The 19,915-nt window shown below is 40.7% G+C and overlaps 1 long non-coding RNA gene across 1 annotated transcript in view; it reads right to left on the bottom strand.

Annotated features, from left to right (window-relative positions):
* Positions 1-16,014: 16,014 nt before the first annotated feature.
* LOC123332912 overlaps positions 16,015-19,915 on the bottom strand; it is a 105,798-nt gene continuing 101,897 nt past the window's right edge. The window contains exon 3 of the long non-coding RNA XR_006550078.1: positions 16,015-16,220. This is a non-coding gene — a long non-coding RNA (uncharacterized LOC123332912). The remainder of the gene's footprint in view (positions 16,221-19,915) is intronic.

Genomic DNA, 19,915 nt, shown 5'->3' with positions numbered 1-19,915 from the left:
AGGGGCGGCTCATATCTAATTGCTGGTCCATCTCACCTCAACTTGGGGCAACTCTGAAGGGCCATTCTATTTCCAGAGCTTCGATGGCGTCAGCCAAGACTGCCATGTGTCTGCATTCTTCTCACTCCTATTCCCTTCCCCCTTCCCATGGACACCCTTTAATAAATATCCCACACATCAAAATCCATCACAGGTCTACCTCCCAACCTGTGACACCATCTGTATCTGGGATTTCCTTGACAACTTTCTAGGGAAAACTTGTTCAACCTGTAGCTGAACCATGGGATTACACTTCGACAATTTATTTCTTACGCCTGAAAATTAATCCACAGGAAACTGGGATCATCAATTTGTTAAGGCATTTGACTCAAGAACATGTGTTCCTTGAATACAAGAATTATTAACATTAGGACAAACTGTTATCAAATGAAAAGCAGCAGCACAGAGAGCTAGCCTGGATAAGTTTGGCAAAGGGGGAGCTCTGCTAGGTTTTGTTTTTGTTTTCAGTTATGTGAATCATTTTTGGCCTTGGAGACCTGAGTGAGTTAATGCTGATCTTTCATAGATTCCTTTAATTAAAAGCCAGGACAAGGAATGCTGTTCAGATATTGTTTGCCTTAAATCACTCTTTATCTCCACTCGGCGAGGGCAGAGAATGATCTATGTTCGAAGATAAGGGCAGAGCTTCCCCCTTTATTCCCCTGGTATTCTCTTGAGAGTACAAACCTGAACACGAACTTCAGGATCATCTTGAGTTCTGGGAAGCTCAGGACCTCATTTGCTTGGATCTCTCCTGGTACATTCTGGGCGGGGCTTTCTTTACCACTAACCAATGTGCACAGCCATAGAAGAAACAAAGCTCCATCTCTGAGCTTGAAACTGCTCTTATTTGTTAGGTATCGGCCAGAACATAGGCACAGGAGCTTGATTTTTGAAGGAATAGAGACTCCTGATTTTGAAGTCAGCAGACAAGCCCAGCATCCCTGAAACTAGAACAAGTCTAGAATCTGATGTGCTCCCTATCTTCAGACACTGAGGCTGATGTCATTGGAAAACTGAGAGGCTAGGAGGGACCCAAACTGGACACTTGTTCTTGGAATATTCAGAAATCTCTGGGTTCAGTCCAGTTACCACCTGTCACTTCTGCAAGGCAGCCCTCAGGACATGCTGTACTTTCAGCATTTTGTTTTCAGAATCATGCTTCTTAGATGATTTTTCAACAAAGGTCGTCGTCTTGGCCAACAGTCTCAGAAGGACCACTGTCAACTGGAGATGATATAACCCAGTAGTGGTGCACAAATCTTGCTGCCAGGAGAGCGTGTGGAGGGAGACCAGGAGAGTAGGCTATGGAAACCAGAGGCATTGCAGGAAATGTTAGATCAAATTTCTTTTCCACTCCAGCTGGAATGAGAGTGACAGAGGAGGATGCTGCCTACCAAGGAGGATGTTGATGAATGAGATGCGCTATGGCACAGGCACTGGGACGTCAGCCAGCAATTCTGGACACTCTCTGGAAGGAGGTTCTTTTGACTGTTAGGAGCTTTTTCTCTCTGCCTCTCAACTTTCAGATACGTAAGGATTATTAAGAGTCCTTGTTGTAAAGGCTGGTTATGGCTGCTCCTAGAGTTTCTGATTTGATGAGTATGGAGTCAGAGCCAGGAGCCTAGTTTATTGATTTAATTATTTTTAAAGCGAGTCATAGGTGATTCACATGTATGGACCACAATTTGAAAAACAGAGCTCAGATCTACAGGGAGAAGTTTCCTTTTGTGGTTTTCCCATATGCTTCCCTGCCAGCAAGCTAGTCTGGATTATTTGCATGAAGGGCAATCATAAATTCCTAACGTCAGTAGGATCTGAACAAACATAATCATTCTAAGGGGAGTAGGATGGGAAGTAACAAATCTTAAGGTCTGACTGCATTTAGACACTGTATTGGCAACTTAACCTACTATTAGTTTAGTTCATTCTTACAAGATGCCTGAGTAAGGAAGCATCTCAATTTTATAAATAGAGAAACTGAGGTTTGGAGAAGTAAAGCAGTAATTTGCCAAGGATCATCAAGCTAAGGTAACAGAGTGAGGATTTAAACTCACATATAACTGATTCCATACCACATTCGGCAGGGTGGCTCAGATGTTAAAGCATCTGCCTGCCATGCAGGAGACACAGGTTCTACCCTTGGGTCAGGAAGATCCCCTGGAAAAGGAAATGGCAACCCCACTTCAGTTATTCTTGCCTGGAGAATTCCATGGACAAAGGAGCCTGGCAGGCTACAGTTCATAGGGTCACAGAGTTGGACATGACTGAGCAACTAACACACAAACACACACACACACTCACACACACACACACCTGATTCCAAAAGCAAATGTGCCTAAATAGAAGAATCATCCAGGGTACTTGTTTAAAATCTGATTCTCAATTCACTCCCCTGGAGATTCCAATTCAGCGTCTTTGGGGCAGAGCTCTGAAAACTGTATCTTGGGCAGTTAATCGTAGGTGACTCTTACCTTGTGAATTAGGAAAAGACTACAAGCCATGGTACCCCTCATAAAGTACACATAATTGTGGGTTCTTCCAGTGGCATTAGGAGGCTCAAAAGATCCAAGTTTTCACCCTTTGCCTTCAGGGCAAAAGTGTGGCTTTTGAAAACACCTGACAATTTCCTTAAAACTTTCCTCAAAACTTCTCTTGAAAAATAAATGGATATTGTTATTCAGATGTTTTCCTTCCCTACAAAGTGTCTTTTCTTAGAGAAAAATACTGGATCGGGATGAAGGGATTACTAAAGTTATGTAATAACATATGAGTGTGGGCAACATTTTTCATATGACTCCCAGTTTAAAAAAAAAAGCAACAAATGGTTGGAAAAATAACCACAAAATTAGAACAACTGTGGTGTTCCATACAGAGATTAATTAACTTAGTTGGACAATCAAATTTCCACACTCCAACATCCCAATAGTCCCTGGTGTCCACACACCTTAGGATGCTCCAGAGTCATGTGGTATAGGAGGGGCTGTTAGCAAGCTGCCCAGGCCCCATGCTCCAGAGATTCCAAGTTGGCTGGTTCGTGGTGAGAATCAAAAATCTACATTTTGAAAGAGCACCTGGAGCTCTTCTACTGCATGTGTGCTTGCTAAGTCTCTTCTGTTGTGTCCGACTCTTTGAGACCCTATGGACTTGTAGCCCTCCACACTCTTCTGTACATGGGGTTTCCCAGACAAGAATACTGGAGTGGGTTGCCATGCCCTCCTCCAGGGGATCTTCCCAACCCAGGGATCAAACCCATGTCTCTTACATCTCCTGCATTGACAGGTTCTTTACTGCTAGCGCCATCCAGGAAGCTCAATTCTAATACAAATGGCTACAAACTACAATTCAAAAAACTACCTCAATATATCAAGAACACCTTGAGTTATTTTTGGAAGTAGGAAGAGAATGGACGGATGGATGGGTGGATAGTCAATAGATGAATGGGCAACAGAAAATCAACAACATATGTTACCAAGTCCAAGCTCATACTGCTCACTACACGACAGGCCAATAAATCAAGAATTATTGGGGCAAGAAATAGAAACTTTATTTTGAAAGCCAGCAGACCAAGAAGGTGGTGGACTAGTGTCCCCAAGAACCATCTTATCCGAGTTAGAATTCAGGCTTCTTTTATACTATAAGGAGAGGGAGTGTGGTTGGTTACTGCAAACTTCTTGGAATCCTTTGGTCTTGCTGCACACAGGTCAGGTCACTACATTCCTGTGAACCTCCAACAAGACAAATGTTATTCTCTGTTCTACAGGTTTTTTATCTCTATGTGAATGGAAGTGTTATACCTTTAAATGGTCAAAGTCTTGAGAACAGGCTATCCTGTGTATGACAGGCCATAAGCAACATTCTTAACTTGAAGCAAAAGCAATAGAATACAAAGATTAAAATAAAATAAACAGATCCAATATGGAGTCAGATTTGTCCTTCTTGATTACACCCAAACAGACCATATGACTTAATGGATACGTTGCTGTTTTATCATTAGTTTTTAGAAATCCTACTAATTTAATATAAAATTTAACTGTTTATTCAAGACCAGTGTTAAATATACAAGAGCTATGACTGCATTCACTCAAATTTTCCAAGTGTTCTACACCATTAGACCACAGGGTCTCTCACACCCCTTATTGATGCAAGAGTACTCCAAGGAATGGTCATGAGGTAGTTAAATGAGTCAAATCCTGTTTTACTATGACATGGGTGCTCAGTCATTGAGTCATGTCCAACTCTTTGAGACCCCGTGGACGGTAGCCCACCAGGTTTCTCTGTCTATGGGATTTCCCAGGCAAGAATATTAGAGTGGGTTGCCATTTCCTACTCCAAGGGATCTTCCTGACCCAGGGATCAAACTCACATCTCCTGCAGCTCCTGCATTGGCAGGCAGATTCTTTACCACTGAGCTACCTGTGAAGCCCCTCTGCTATCACTATCCATAAGCTCATTTCCTGCTGGTAGGAGTGTAACTGTTATGGCATTTCTGAAAGTCAATCTGACAATATGTGTCATCTGCATTACAAATGTGATTATTGTTCATTCCAGCCATTCACCCTTTGGGGTTCAGCCTAAAGTAAATAGATTGGTCTGCAAAAATGTACAGGAATGACATAAGAATGTTCATCGCAACATGGTTTTTAACAGCTAAAAACATTAGAAACATCCAAATGTCCATCAATGGGCCAGCCCTACAATGCAACCACAGGGAACATTTAAAGAATTGTATCTTTATTTTTTACATGAGACGTTATCACTGCAAGTGAGAAAATTGGATGAAATACAACGTGTTTACACCATAGTGTTACACTCAAAAGTGGCTAAAACAATAAATTTTATGTTATGTATATTTTTCACAATGAAATTTTTTACTAAATCTAATTTTCATAAACATTATGAAAATAGTTGTTTGCTCCTCTGTCCATGGAATTCTCCAGGCAAGAATACTGGAGTGGGTAGCCATTCCCTTCTCCAGGGGATCTTCCCAAACCAGCAATCAAACCTGGGCCTATGGCATTGCAGACAGATTCTTTAGCCATCTGAGCCACCAGGCAAGCCCAAAATAATAATAATATATTATTCTCATGATTGATTTTTCTCTCTCTATCCTTTGCTGAAAATCTGAATTTTATAAGGTGTACATACAACTTTTATTATTTTGTTTATTACTGGCAAAGGTAATAAAGCTACTTCCATTTTGAAAATAAATTTGTCCAGTACAAACAGAAAAAAAAGTATAAATAATTCATAAAAGAAAAATTATAAGCAAATATGTGGGAAAATGTTCAACAATAATCAATTCATGCATATAAGGTAGAAGTAAATGCCATTTTTAACTACCATTTAGCACTTTAAGGCAATACCTAATACTGGTAACCTATGCCTTGAATTACTGCTGCTGCTACTAAGTCGTCTCAGTCGTGTCCATAGACGGAAGCCCACCAGGCTCCCCCGTCCCTGGGATTCTCAAGACAAGAACACTGGAGTGGGTTGCCATTTCCTTCTCCAATGCATGAAAGTGAAAAGTAAAGTGAAGTTTCTCAGTCATGTCTGACTCTTAGCGACCCCATGGACTGCAGCCCACCAGGCTCCTCCTTCCATGAGATTTTCCAGGCAAGAGAACTGGAGTGGGTTGCCATTGCCTTCTCCCTTGAATTACTGGTGCCTCTCTATTACCACAGATTTGAAAAATAATTGTCAATTAATATCTATCTACTTCTATTCATTTCCTTTACTGCATCAAGCCCTATATTGTCCCTTGCTATTAATGCCTTCTCTCCATGCTACATAAACAGGTATTGTTCTGGCACTATTGTTGCCCATTCATCTACAATCAGTTTTCCCACCTGCTTCACACTCTACTCCACATTCCAGCCCTGGTTTTCCTCATTTTGATCTCATGATTCCTTTTCTTATTTTGGGCCTCTCTTCATTCCTCAAACTGTATGAACCATCTCCCTATTATTCCATTTTGCCACCCACAAAGCAAGCCCTAATTAATTTCAGGAGAAAGATCACTGTAATTCATTTTCTTTTAGTATATTATTCTCTACTAAGCCACAGGGTTTACAACTCATTTTCATCTCAAAATTAAATCTGATGTACAAGCTAAAAATTAAAGAATGTCTCCAGACCATCATTCTCAATGGCATAGGTCATTCCACACGGGCAGACTAATTTTATTTGGCAATTCATATCTTCAAGTTCTTGTTTTATTTTGATTTCTGAATTAACCCTATTCACATGAGTCCTTATGCTCTTCAAGCCATAGTTGTTATTTCATCTATAACAGACACATGCAGAATGCATACAACTGTCCAGACATGTCACATGGGGATGGAATTAAGGAAGGAAATGAACTGAACTCTGTGTTTTGTGTGAGTTCTGGCAGAACACAAGAAGGTCCCAAGAGACCCTTGAGTGATTTTATAAAATGTGACCAGTTTTTCTTGGCCATGCATTTACCAAACACACAGGGAAATGCAAAGACAAGTTTACATTATTAATGTATTCAAGTTTTTAGTTTTGGACATTTTGTGTATTTGATGTGGAGAATTGAAAATGTATCTGGCTTTTTCCTTTAGTGCAAACACCTCAGTAAATACCTTTTTCTCAGTCCATTTTCTATCTTGGAAAGGAAAAATATTAAGAGTAGAGAAATACCCTGGAACCTTATTGTACTCACAGAGAAGATGTCTGAAAGGAAACTGGACCAGCTTCAGCTCTGCCTATGGCAACCTTCATGATCTTTAATAAATATTTTACAGGAAAATAATTTTTTGAAGATTGAAAACATTTCAGCATATGGTCTCATCTTTCTGGCAGAGGTTGAGAACTTCAGAACCAGATAACAGAGATATATACCCCAGCAGCATGTCCTCCCAATAGGTTTGCCTTAGTTCTCTTGCAAATCCAAGTTCTGTGTGGCAACTGTGAGAGTTCAACTCAGGAAAACTGGTCACACCCATTTCTTCCTCAAGGGTATCAGAATCATTATTTATTTTTGGTAAACTAACTTCATTTATTCACAAACTTATGGGGATTCCATATCCTCTTCCAGCAGATCTTCCCAACCCAGGGATTGAATCCAGGTCTCCTACATTGCAGACAGATTCTTTACCATCTGAGCCACTAGGGAAGACCACAAGAAAAGTAAATAAATAAATTGGCCACACCATTTGGCCACAAGGAGGTGATCTGAGTTAATATATAAACTTTCCCAGATAAGTCCATCTTAGACCATCTGACCTATGTTGACTAAAAATACATAGTGGAACCCAGCCTACAGAACTGTCAGGCAACTTGTCTGAGCAGCCATGAGAGATGCTGTTCTAAACTTCTAGATTTGGGGATAGTTTGTTCTGAAGTATTACAGTAGCAATAGGTAACTGTTACATGCACTACTACCAAGAGTGTTTCTCTCTGTATTAGCTGCACTCACCAGTGTAATTAAATAAGAAGTTGAAAAGAGGAGGGAAACCATAAACATATGCAGAAGTTATGCTTATGTATCTGAATAACCCCAAATTATCAACTTAGTAATGATTGTAAGCAGTAAAAGGAATTTAATAAAGTGGTGGGATAAAAATCACTATTCAGAAATCAATGACTTTCAAATACTTAAACAATGCAGTTGGAAGATAAAATGAAAAAACTATAATAATAATGAAAAAGGTCAAATATATAGGAATAAACAATTTTTAAATGTGGACTGTGTTTAAGAAAACATCAAAACACCATTAAGGTACAAAATGAGCCTCCCTGGTGGCTCAGTGGTAAAGGATCTGCCTGCAGTGCAGGAGACACTGGTTTGATCCCTGAGTCAGGAAGATCCCCTGGAGAAGGAAATGGCAACCCACTTCAGTATTCTTGCTGGGGAAATTCCCTAGACAGAGATGACTGGAGAGCTACAGTCCATGCGGTCACAAAAGAGTCAGACATGACTTCGCGACTAAACAACAACAAGGTACAAAATAAAAGACGTGGAGAAAATTGTGAGGCATACCACTTTCCTAGGGAGGAAGGCACAGCGTCACAAAGGTGACACGCCTGCCAAATTTATTCATAAATTAATGTAACCTCAATGAGCACACAACAGATTTTGGTCTCTGCTTTATTTTACTTTGCTTAGCTTTGAAGCCAGGCAGGCTAACTCTAAGGTTAATCTAGAAAAAAATAAATAACAAGAGCTTGCAAAACTCTAAAAAGGAAAGGTAACAAGGGAGGAATACACTACCAGCGAGCACAAGTTTCGCCAGAGTCTCAGTAATTCAAACAGGGGGTGCGCCTATGTGGATAGACCAAAGGAGCAGACTTTTAAAAATCTAGAAATAGACTCAAATATACTGGGGACTTTGGTACATGGTAGAGGTGACTTCTCAAATGTGGAAAAGGTGATCTCAGCAGATTTTTTGATTGATCTCCAAATTTGATTTTTATCTTTTTCTAGAGAAAAATAATCAAGTTGGCTCTAGACTTCACATGGTACTCAAAATAAATTCCCAAGAGAATTAAAATTTAAATGTAAAAAAAAAAAAGAAACTATAAGAGAATTACAAGAAAACATGCTGCTGCTGCTAAGTCACTTCAGTCGTGTCCAACTCTGTGTGACCCCATAGATGGCAGCCCACCAGGCTCCCCCGTCCCTGGGATTCTCCAGGCAAGAACACTGGAGTGGGTTGCCATTTCCTTCTCCAATGCAGGAAAGTGAAAAGTGAAAGTGAAGTCGCTCAGTCATGTCTGACTCTCAGCAACCCCATGGACTGCAGCCTACCAGGCTCCTCCGTCCATTGGATTTTCCAGGCAAGAGTACTGAAGTGGGGTGCCATTGCCTTCTCTGACAAGAAAACATAGAAGAATGTTTTTGTATCCTTGAATTGGGAATGGCCTTTGTAAAAGTCACTCAGAATTTGGAAATACATACAAAAGAGGTTAATAAATTGAAAATAAAATTCAAAAACTTTAGTTTGGCAAACTACACTAAAAATAAAGTCAAAAGATAAATGATAATTGAGAAAAATATGCACAATCATAGTGTATTAAAAAAACTATTTTCTTTAATACATAAAGAGATTCAGAAATATAATAACTAAAACAATATGGATAAGTAGGCAAAGATGTCAACAGAGGATTTACACAAGGTGAAGAGAAATGAACAATATGAAAAGGCAAAATGATAGGATACTGAAAGACGAACTCCCCAGGTCAGTAGGTGCCCAATATGCTATGGGAGATCAGTGGAGAAATAACTCCAGAAAGAATGAAGGGATGGAACCAAAGCAAAAACAATACCCAGTTGTGGATGTGACTGGTGATAGAAGCAACAACCGATGCTGTAAAGAGCAATATTGCATAGGAACCTGGACTGTCAGGTCCATGAATCAAGGCAAATTGGAAGTGGTCAAACAAGATATGCCAAGAGTGAATGTAGACATTCTAGGAATCAGTGAACTCAAATGGACTGGAATGGGTGAATTTAACTCAGATAACCATTATATCTACTACTGCGGGCAGGAATCCCTCAGAAGAAATGGAGTAGCCATCATGGTCAACAAAAGAGTCCGAAATGCAGTACCTGGATGCAATCTCAAAAACGACAGAATGATCTCTGTTCATTTCCAAGGCAAACCATTCAATATCACAGTAATCCAAGTTTATGCCCCAACCAGTAACACTGAAGAAGCTAAAGTTGAATGGTACTATGAAGCCCTACAAGACCTTTTAGAACTAACACCCAAAAAAGATGTCCTTTTCATGATAGGGGACTGGAATGCAAAAGTAGGAAGTCAAGAAACACCTGGAGTAACAGCCAAATTTGGCCTTGGAATACGGAATGAAGCAGGGCAAAGACTAATAGAGTTTTGCCAAGAGAACACACTGGTCATAGCAAACACCCCCTTCCAACAACACAAGAGAAGACTACACATGGACATCACAAGATGGTCAACATTGAAACCAGATTGATTATATTCTTTGCAGCCAAAGATGGATAAGCTCTATAAAGTCAACAAAAACAAGACCAGGAACTGACTGTGGCTCAGATCATGAACTCCTTATTGCCAAATTCAGACTTCAATTGAAGAAAGTAGGGAAAACCACTAGACCATTCAGGTATGACCTAAATCAAATCCCTTATGATTATACAGTGCAAGTGAGAAATAGATTTAAGGATCCAGATCTGATAGACAGAGTGCCTGATGAACTATGGAATGAGGTTCGTGACATTGTACAGGAGACAGGGATCAAGACCATCCCCATGGAAAGAAATGCAAAAAAGCAAAATGGTTGTCTGGGGAGGCCTTACAAATAGCTGAGAAAAGAAGAGAAGTGAAAAGCAAAGGAGCAAAGGAAAGATATAAGCATCTGAATGCAGAGTTCCAAAGAATAGCAGGAAGAGATAAGAAAGCCTTCCTCAGTGATCAATGCAAAGAAATAGAGGAAAACAACAGAATGGGAAAGACGAGAGATCTCTTCAAGAAAATTAGAGATACCAAGGGGACATTTCATGCAAAGATGGGCTCGATAAAGGACAGAAATGGTATGGCCCTAACAGAAGCAGAAGATATTAAGAAGAGGTGGCAAGAATACACAGAAGAACTGTACAAAAAAGAGCTTCAGGACCCAGATAATCACGATAGTGTGATCACTGACCTAGAGCCAGACATCATGGAATGTGAAGTCAAGTGGGCCTTAGAAAGCATCACTATGAACAAAGCTAGTGGAGGTGATGGAATTCCAGTTGAGCTCTTTCAAATCCTGAAAGATGATGCTGTGAAAGTGCTGCACTCAATATGCCAGAAAATTTGGAAAACTCAGCAGTGGCCACAGGACTGGAAAAGGTCCATTTTTATTCCAATCCCAAAGAAAGGCAATGCCAAAGAATGCTCAAACTACCACACAATTGCACTCATCTCACACACCAGTAAAGTAATGCTCAAAATTCTCCAAGCCAGGCTTCAGCAGTAGTATGAACTTTCAGATGTTCAAGCTGGTTTTCGAAAAGGCAGAGGAACCAGAGATCGAATTGCCAACATCCGCTGGATCATCGAAAAAGCAAGAGAATTCCAGAAAAACATCTATTTCTGCTTTATTGACTATGCCAAAGCCTTTGACTGTGTGGATCACAATCAACTGTGGAAAATTCTGAAAGAGATGGGAATACCAGACCACCTGACCTGCCTCTTGAGAAATCTGTATGCAGGTCAGGAAGCAACAGTTAGAACTGGACATGGAACAACAGACTGGTTCCAAATAGGAAAAGGAGTACATCAAGGCTGTATATTGTCACCCTGCTTATTTAACTTCTATGCAGAGTACATCATGAGAAACGCTGGGCTGGAAGAAGCACAAGCTGGAATCAAGATTGCCGGGAGAAATATCAATAACCTCAGATATGCAGATGACACCACCTTTATGGCAGAAAGTGAAGAGGAACTGAAAAGCATGTTGATGAAAGTGAAAGTGGAGAGTGAAATAGTTGGCTTAAAGCTCAACATTCAGAAAACAAACATCATGGCATCTGGTGCCATCACTTCATGGGAAATAGATGGGGAAACAGTGGAAACAGTGTCAGGCTTTATTTTGGGGGGCTCCAAAATCACTGCAGATGGTTATTGCAGCCATGAAATTAAAAGACTCTTACTCCTTGGAAGAAAGTTATGACCAACCTAGATAGCATATTGAAAAGCAGAGACATTACCTTGCCAACAAAGGTCCGTCTATGTCAAGGCTATGGTTTTTCCTGTGGTCATGTATGGATGTGAGAGTTGGACTGTGAAGAAGGCTGAGTGCCATAGAATTGATGCTTTTGAAGTGTGGTGTTGGAGAAGACTCTTGAGAGTCCCTTGGACTGCAAGGAGATCCAACCAGTCCATCGTGAAGGAGATCAGCCCTGGGATTTCTTTGGAAGAAATGATGCTAAAGCTGAAACTCCGGTACTTTGGCCACCTCATGCAAAGAGTTGACTCATTGGAAAAGACTCTGATGCTGGGAGGGATTGGGGGCAGGAGAAGAAGGGGACGACAGAGGATGAGATGGCTGGATGGCATCACTGACTCGATGGATGTGAGTCTGGGTGAATTCCGGGAGTTGGTGATGGACAGGGAGGCCTGGCGTGCTGCGATTCATGGTGTCGCAAAGATTCGGACACGACTGAGCAACTGAACTGAACTGAATTGAAGAGAAATGGCTATTAAATAGATGACATATTGTTCCATTTCAATTAGTGATACTCTGGGGAAGCTAGGGTGTTGGGCAGCATCCTATAAATACAGACATGTTCTCTAGAAGATAATTTCGTCCTACATCCTGTACTGACTTTCAGAATGCTCTAAATGACCAGAACACAGATTTTTGTTTTTAAATAAATTATACCAATTTGACAGTTAAAGCATTTTCTCACCACAGTAAATGGCAACATTGGCTGAAAATCACACCTCCATAAATAAAAATCTGGACAATTCTCCATGGTCCTCCCTGAAGGTTTGGTTGAGGGAAAACCAAAAACAGAGACTGAGAAATCAAAGAACACATTTTTCATACTGCAGAAAGGATGAGACTATTACTTGACGAAAATTCCATGTGGTGAACAAGTAATCGCTACTAATTAGAAATAACTTTGTGTCAGTCCACAGACTCTAAACCCAGCCAATCATCAACAGTCTTACTCACTGGGCCATGCTTCTAAGTCAGCAGGTCAGTAGCCCCCTAACGCCAGAGACCACACTAACCACAGAAAGGCCATTCGTTCCCAAACACCCCATTCTGACAGCCCATCATTTCTTGAACACCAGGCTTTCTGAAACCTCACACAGGAAAGCTCTGGCTTTCTTCAGAGACTGTACCTTTCAAGACTGTACTTTGCCGGCAAATGAAAGTTTACCTTTTTGCGCCAATACCAAGTTTGCTTTACTGTTAGTTCACAAATTTACACTTTCAATGGTTCAACCTGCTTCGGGTTAGTTATGGGTTTGGCACTGAAACTGCCATGAGATTATCAAATGCACTCTCTTTTGTGATTGTGATGGTTGCTATTATCTATTATTTTATTGATGTGTATTTGAAGTCCCAAGTGTCAAAGCAAAAATGTAAAACTCATGGTAAATTTTCTGGACAATGGAAATAAGGAAAGATCTCTTTGAAGATTTTTGTGCAGCATGTGATTATTCATTCAATAGCAAAGTCAAATGTAAGCTGGCATATCCTAACAGTAGGCATAAGAGATGCATGAGTTTTCCAACTAGTACCAAAGAAAGTAGCAAAATGACAGATTTTTTCAGAGAATTAAATAATTGTAGCAGATATTGCAATGGCCTTCTACATAGTGTATTTTCAGTCTTTCAACTCAAATGTCCAGGTGTCCTGCTACCAGAAGTATTTTCTAATTCCAAAACTCAAGCAAATTTTCAAGTGCCCACATGAAATCCACTGGGAAAATAAAAATGCACTAGCTCCATTTACTATTGCATAGATTATCAGAAGTCTGAGCACCTCAACTGTTTTGTCACAGCCATGGATGCTAGTAATGACAATGCAGAAAAAATTTCTGTTGTGCAATATTTTTCTCATGAAAAAGTTTTGAGTATAAGGCCACTGAGAGTAAAATCCTTTCAAAGGATTTTGAAATCCTATTCAAAGTTGAAGCAAAGGTGATTCTATAAAGGCGCTGGCTGTCTTGCCCTTGTTTTATATAACACTGCTCAAACAGCATCTGATGGCCTTTCTTGACATCAATTTCTATTGCCAGCTACAGTGCTGCTGCTGCTAAGTCGCTTCAGTCGTGTCCAGCTCTGCACGACCCCATAGACGGCAGCCCACCAGGCTCCCCCGTCCCTGGGATTCTCCAGGCAAGAACACTGGAGTGGGTTGCCATTTCCTTCTCCAATGCATGAAAGTGAAAAGTGAAAGTGACGTCGCTCAGTCGTGTCCGACTCTTAGCGACCCCATGGACTGCAGCCTACCAGGCTCCTCCATCCATGGGATTCTCCAGGCAAGGGTACTGGAGTGGGGTGCCAGCTACAGTGTGTTCTCTTAATTCAGCATTTCTAATGTTTGAACAGAATGATTAAAGGAGTTTTGTGATTTTATTAGTGTTTAGTACTCTTCAGTCTGCTCTCATTAAAAAAAAAAAATCCATTGGCCTTCTTTAACAAATATTAAAAAGTTGATAGAATCTTTAGTTTATTTGAAGCACTTAAATCTTAATTTAATTCTGAAAGAAAGATCACAAATTTCTTGTTGACCTTTATATAATCCATTTGAGTAAAGCTACTTATTTGTTGCTCAGTTTTCAATATCTCTTTAGCAATAAGAATATGCAAATTAAAGAAAAATCAAACCATTTCGTTAAAGTACTCCAATACTTAAAAACTCAATTGTGTTTTAAAAAAGAATTGATGGAAAATGTATTGCTTCAAGTAACAGGCAAATGAGAAGATGCTCAACATCACTAATTATTAGAGAAATGCAAATCAAAACCACAATGAGATATCACCTCATACCAGTCAAAATGGCTATCATCAAAAAGTCTACAAATAACAAATGTTGGTGAGGATGTGGAAAAAAATGCAACTTTTGTACACTGTTGATGGGAATGTAAAGTGGTACAGCCACTATGGAAAACAGTATGGAGGTTCCTCAAAAAACTAAAATTAGAACTACCATATGATCCTGTATATATCTGGGGGGAAATGAAAACACTAATTCAAAAAGATACACATAGCCACATGTTCTTATTACATGCACTCAGCACTGCTTATAATAACTGAGTCATGGAAGCAACTCAAGCACCCACCAACTGACAAATGGATAAAGAAGATGTGGCATACACAGACACACACACATATACACACCAGAATAAAATTCTGCCATTTGTAGCAATGCAAATGGACCTAGAGGATCTTATTTTCAGTGAAATAAGTCAGACAGAGGAGAACAAATACTGTACGATAAACTTATATGTGGAATCTGAAAAATAATGCAAAAGAAATTATGTAGCAAAACAGATTCACAAATATAGAGAACAAAGTAGACCAATGAGTGGTCTACACATTAGGGGTATGGAATTAAGAGATACAAACTTCTATGTATAAAATAGAGAAGCAATAAGGATATATTGTATAGAACAGGTAATTCTAGTCACTATCTTATAATAACTTTTAATCAAGTGTAAACTGTAAAAATACTGAAGCACTATGCTGTATACCTGGAGCTGCTGCTGCTGCTAAGTCGCTTCAGTCGTGCCCGACTCTGTGCGACCCCAGAGACTTCAGCCCACCAGGCTCCCCCATCCCTGGGATTCTCCAGGCAAGAACACTGGAGTGGGTTGCCATTTCCTTCTCCAATGCATGAAAGTGAAAAGTGAAAGTGAAGTCACTCAGTCGTGCCCGACTCTTGGCGACCCCATGGACTGCAGCCTACCAGGCTCCTCTGTCCATGGATTTTCCAGGCAAGAGTACTGGAGTGGGGTGCCATTGCCTTCTCCGATACCTGGAGCTAATACATTACAAATTGACTTTCATTAAAATTAAAAATTAAAGGGATATAATAATTATTTTAGTTGCTAATCAAGAAAGGCAAATGTCATCTTGAATAATGTAAAAGCAAAGTGCCCAACTGAAAAAATGTTATTAGGTATTTAATCGAGATCAAACTTGAAAAGCACTTCTCAGAACTGTTAATTTTATACAAGTGTATGATCAGAATACTGGCTCATAATGTTGAGCCTACTGTCTTACTAAAAAATGTTCATTAGACAAAAGAAAGTAAATTGGCTGTGAACACTGTATAAGCTATATTAAAGTGTAAATGGAACATAGACTCTAACAGCAGGCAATTTCATAAGCAAAGTCTGCCAAACAAGGAACTATTAGTGGAAAGTCAAATACCCAGAGAAATATAATTAATAGAAGAGGTATGCAAGTTAGGTATACTTTATTTCAGATAAATAATAAACAGAATAGTTATGTCCCATGAATATCACCAACAATTAGAAATAATTTAAAAATTCCTGAGTATCTTGTATATTTATTTGTTAAATCAGGCAACCTTAAAGTACAGCCAATAAGGAGCAGAGAGATGCTTATAGGAACTCGCGTGGCAGAGGCACATTTTCCATTGTCATTGAACCTGGGGAATCTACCTCTGAGGCTGTTGGCTTGCATCGTTTTACCATGTGAAACCTGAAAAATGAAGAAACCAGGAAGAATTTAGCCAAGAATTAGAGAGACACTGAATCCTGACGAAATCAAATGAGCTCTTAATTGTAGCCCTAATCCCAGACTTGTCAGTTACATGAATCAATACTTTCCCATTTTTGTTTAAACCAGTAAATCATGTCTTCTGCCACTAACATCCAAATGGTTTTTCAAAATACAAGTCTCCATCCCTACCTCTATGGTCCAGACTCAGACATTTGATGTAGTCCTTCCAGCAAGCACATCAGCTCACCTTATCAGAAGTCAGCTGCCTCGCTGTGTGCTTTGAAAACAAGACTCTGCTTCTAGTGAAATTCATCTCCATCTTCTTTTCCTCTTGTCCCTGAAGCCGTTGTACACCTTGGGCAATTCCCCCTCCATCAAGTCAAAATCCCCCCAGACCTCCCTCTCCAGAAACACCTGGATCAGGTGTGGAACAGATAGATGCCTAGCAACTTTAGTTTGGGATTAGTTCAGTTTGGTTGCTCAGTCGTGTCCAACTCTTTGTGACCCGATAGACTGCCACACGCCAGGCTTCCCTGTACATCACCAACTCCCGGAGTTTACTCAAATTCATGTCTATCAAGTCAGTGATGCCATCCAACCATCTCATCTTCTGTTGTCCCCTTCTCCTCCTGCCTTCAATCTTTCCCAGCATCAGGGGCTTTTCCAATGAGTCAGTTCTTCGCATCAGGTGAACAAAGTATTGGAGCTTCAGCATCAGTCCTTCCAATGAATATTCAGGATTGATTTCCTTTAGGATTGACAGGTTTGATCTCCTTGCAGTCCAAAGGACTCTTAAGAGTCTTCTCCAACACCACAGTTCAAAAGCATTGATTCTTCAGTGCTCAGCTTTCTTCATAGTCCAATTCTTGGGGATCAGGAAACCTAAAATCCATTAACCATCTCAGAGACCAGAAACCCAGAACTTCCTGGAAGAGAGGAGAATTTTTCAAATTAGCTTTCAACCTCCGGAGTCTTCCCTGGCAAAAGGGAGTTTGTTGCTGTTGTTTGTTGTTGTTTAGTTGCAAAGTTGTGTCGGACTCTTTGCAACCCCATGGACTGTAGCCCACCAGGCTCTTCTGTCCCTGGGATTTCCCAGGCAAGAATTCAGGTTGGGTTGCCATTTCCTTCTCCAGGAGATCTTCCTGACCCAGGGATCAAACCCGAGTCTCCTGTATTGCAGGAGGATTCTTTACCACTTGGGTAAAGAGCCTGGGAAGCCCCATGGCAAAGAAGAGACAACAGCTTGATAAATCATCCTGCCACAAATGTAAATTACTAAAAAAGTAGGTAACTAGATCACAAATCCCTACAGAGGGAAATTACACCTCCTGTCATTGTCACCCCATATTATCTCCAACACTGAATTGCCTTTCCTCTAAATTTCAGTTGTTAATAATCACTCCCATCCCAGACCACATCCTTCCCAGGAAGGAAGAGACCCTGATTCACCTGTGTCATCTCAACCCTAAGGGTGTTCACACATTCATACATATGTCCCTCTGGAATGGGGTCTGAGGCTTGGTGCAGGGTAACTGCAGGGAGCCCCATGCCTGTTGTGATCACTTGTCAGAGCACCATTTGAACAAGGTGAGTGATGGTCCCTGCATTCATACCATTCTGTGAGCCCTTGGAATGGGCACAAAGCATTTGAAAGTGTTTCCAAGTCAAACGTGTAGAAAATTCTTAAAGAGATAAAAGTACTAGACTACCTTATCTGTCTCCTGGAAACCTGTGTGCAGGTTAATAAGCAACAGTTAGAACTGGACATGGAAAAACTGGTGGGTTCCAAATTGGGAAAGGAGTAAAACAAGGCAGTATATTGTCACCCTGCTTACTTAGCTTATATGCAGAGTTCAGTTCAGTTCAGTTGCTCAGTCGTGTCCGACTCTTTGCGACCCTACATATTGCAGCATTCCAGGCCTCCCTGTCCATCACCAACTCCTGGAGTTCACTCAAACTCACATCCATCGAGTTGATGATGCCATCCAGCCATCTCATTCTCTGTCGTCCTCTTTTCCTCCTGCCCCCAATCCCTCCCAGCATCAGAGTCTTTGCCAGTGAGTCAACTCTTCGCATGAGGTGGCCAAAGTACTGGAGTTTCAGCTTCAGCATCATTCCCTCCAAAGAAATCCCAGGGCTGATCTCCTTCAGAATGGACTGGTTGGATCTCCTTGCAGTCCAAGGGCCTCTCAAGAGTCTTCTCCAACACCACAGTTCAAAAGCATCAATTTTTCAGCGCCCAGCCTTCTTCACAGTCCAACTTTCACATCCATACATGACCACTGGAAAAACCATAGCCTTGACTAGATAGAGTACATCATGCTAAATGCTGGGCTGGGTGAATCATAAGCTGGAATCTAGATTGCCAAGAGAAATACGAACAACCTCAGATATGCAGGTGATACCACTCTAATGGCAGAAAGTGAACAGGAACTAAAGACACTCTTGATGAAGGTGAAGGAGGAGAGTGAAAAGCCTGGCTTAAAACTCAACATTCAGAAAACTAAGATCATGGCATCTGGTCCCATCACTTCATGGCAAATAGAGGGGCAAAAGTGGAAGCAGTGACAGGTTTTATTTTCTTGAGCTCCAAAATGACTGTAGACAGTAAGGGGACTGCAGCCATGAGATTAAATGTCGCTTTTTCCTTGGAAGGAAAGCTATGACAAACCTAGACAGTGTGTTAAGCAGACACTTTTCTGACAAAGGTCTGTATAGTCAAAGCTATGGTTTTTCTAGTAGTCATGTATGGATGTGATGGTTGGACCATAAAGAAGGCTGAACGCCAAAGAATTGATGCCTTCAAATTGTGGTACTGGAGAAGACTCTTGAGAGTCCCTTCGATAGCAAGGAGATCAAACCAGTTAATCCTAAAGGAAATCAACCCTGAATATTTACTGCAAGGACTGATACTAAAGTTCCAACACTTTGGCCATCTGATACAAAGAGCCAACTCATTGGATAAGACCCTAATGCTGGGAAAGATTGAAGGCAAAAAGAGAAAGAAGGGGCCAGCCTAGGATAAGGTGGTTTGATAGCATCAGTGACTCAATGGACATGAATTTGAGCAAGCTCCAGAAGATAGTGGAGAAAAGAGGAGTACGGGGTGCTGCAGTCCATGGAATTGCATTCAGACACAACTGAGTGACTGAACAACAAAAGTGAAATATGTCCTCTTTTCCCTCACTACTCTTCAGTTAAAGAGCTTTCCTGCTTTGGGAGAACCTCTTGATTTTCCTTTTAGGCATGATTTGGGGAAGAGAAGAAGCGAAAAAGAGTTAGAAGCAGAGGGAGACTCAGAGTCACTCCTGGACCCACCAGCTTCTGTTTGGCCCAGGTCTGTAGGAGCCCCCTCCGTGTAAATCCCATCTCCCTGTCTCGTTTCCTATAGGTGTCTGCAGTAAAGCAAAGACCCTGGAGTCCAGGGACAGCTGGCTGTGTGGCCCAATGCCAGGCCCTCATCCTTTTGTTTTGTTTTATTTACTTACTCTTTTAAAACTTCTTTGATATAATTACAGGTGCACGTGCAATTATAAGAAATGATAGCCTGACCCACTGTACTCCTCACTCAGTTTCCTCTGATGGTGACAGCATCTTACAAAACTGTAGACAATATTACAGCCAGGATATTGACATTGATAATTCATCTCTCTCAGGCAGATTTCCCACTTTCA

The sequence above is a fragment of the Bubalus bubalis genome, chromosome 3 (genome assembly GCF_019923935.1).
Source record: "Bubalus bubalis isolate 160015118507 breed Murrah chromosome 3, NDDB_SH_1, whole genome shotgun sequence".
NCBI classification, from domain to species: Eukaryota; Metazoa; Chordata; class Mammalia; order Artiodactyla; family Bovidae; genus Bubalus; species Bubalus bubalis.
This window is presented reverse-complemented; position numbering and strand designations above follow the sequence as displayed.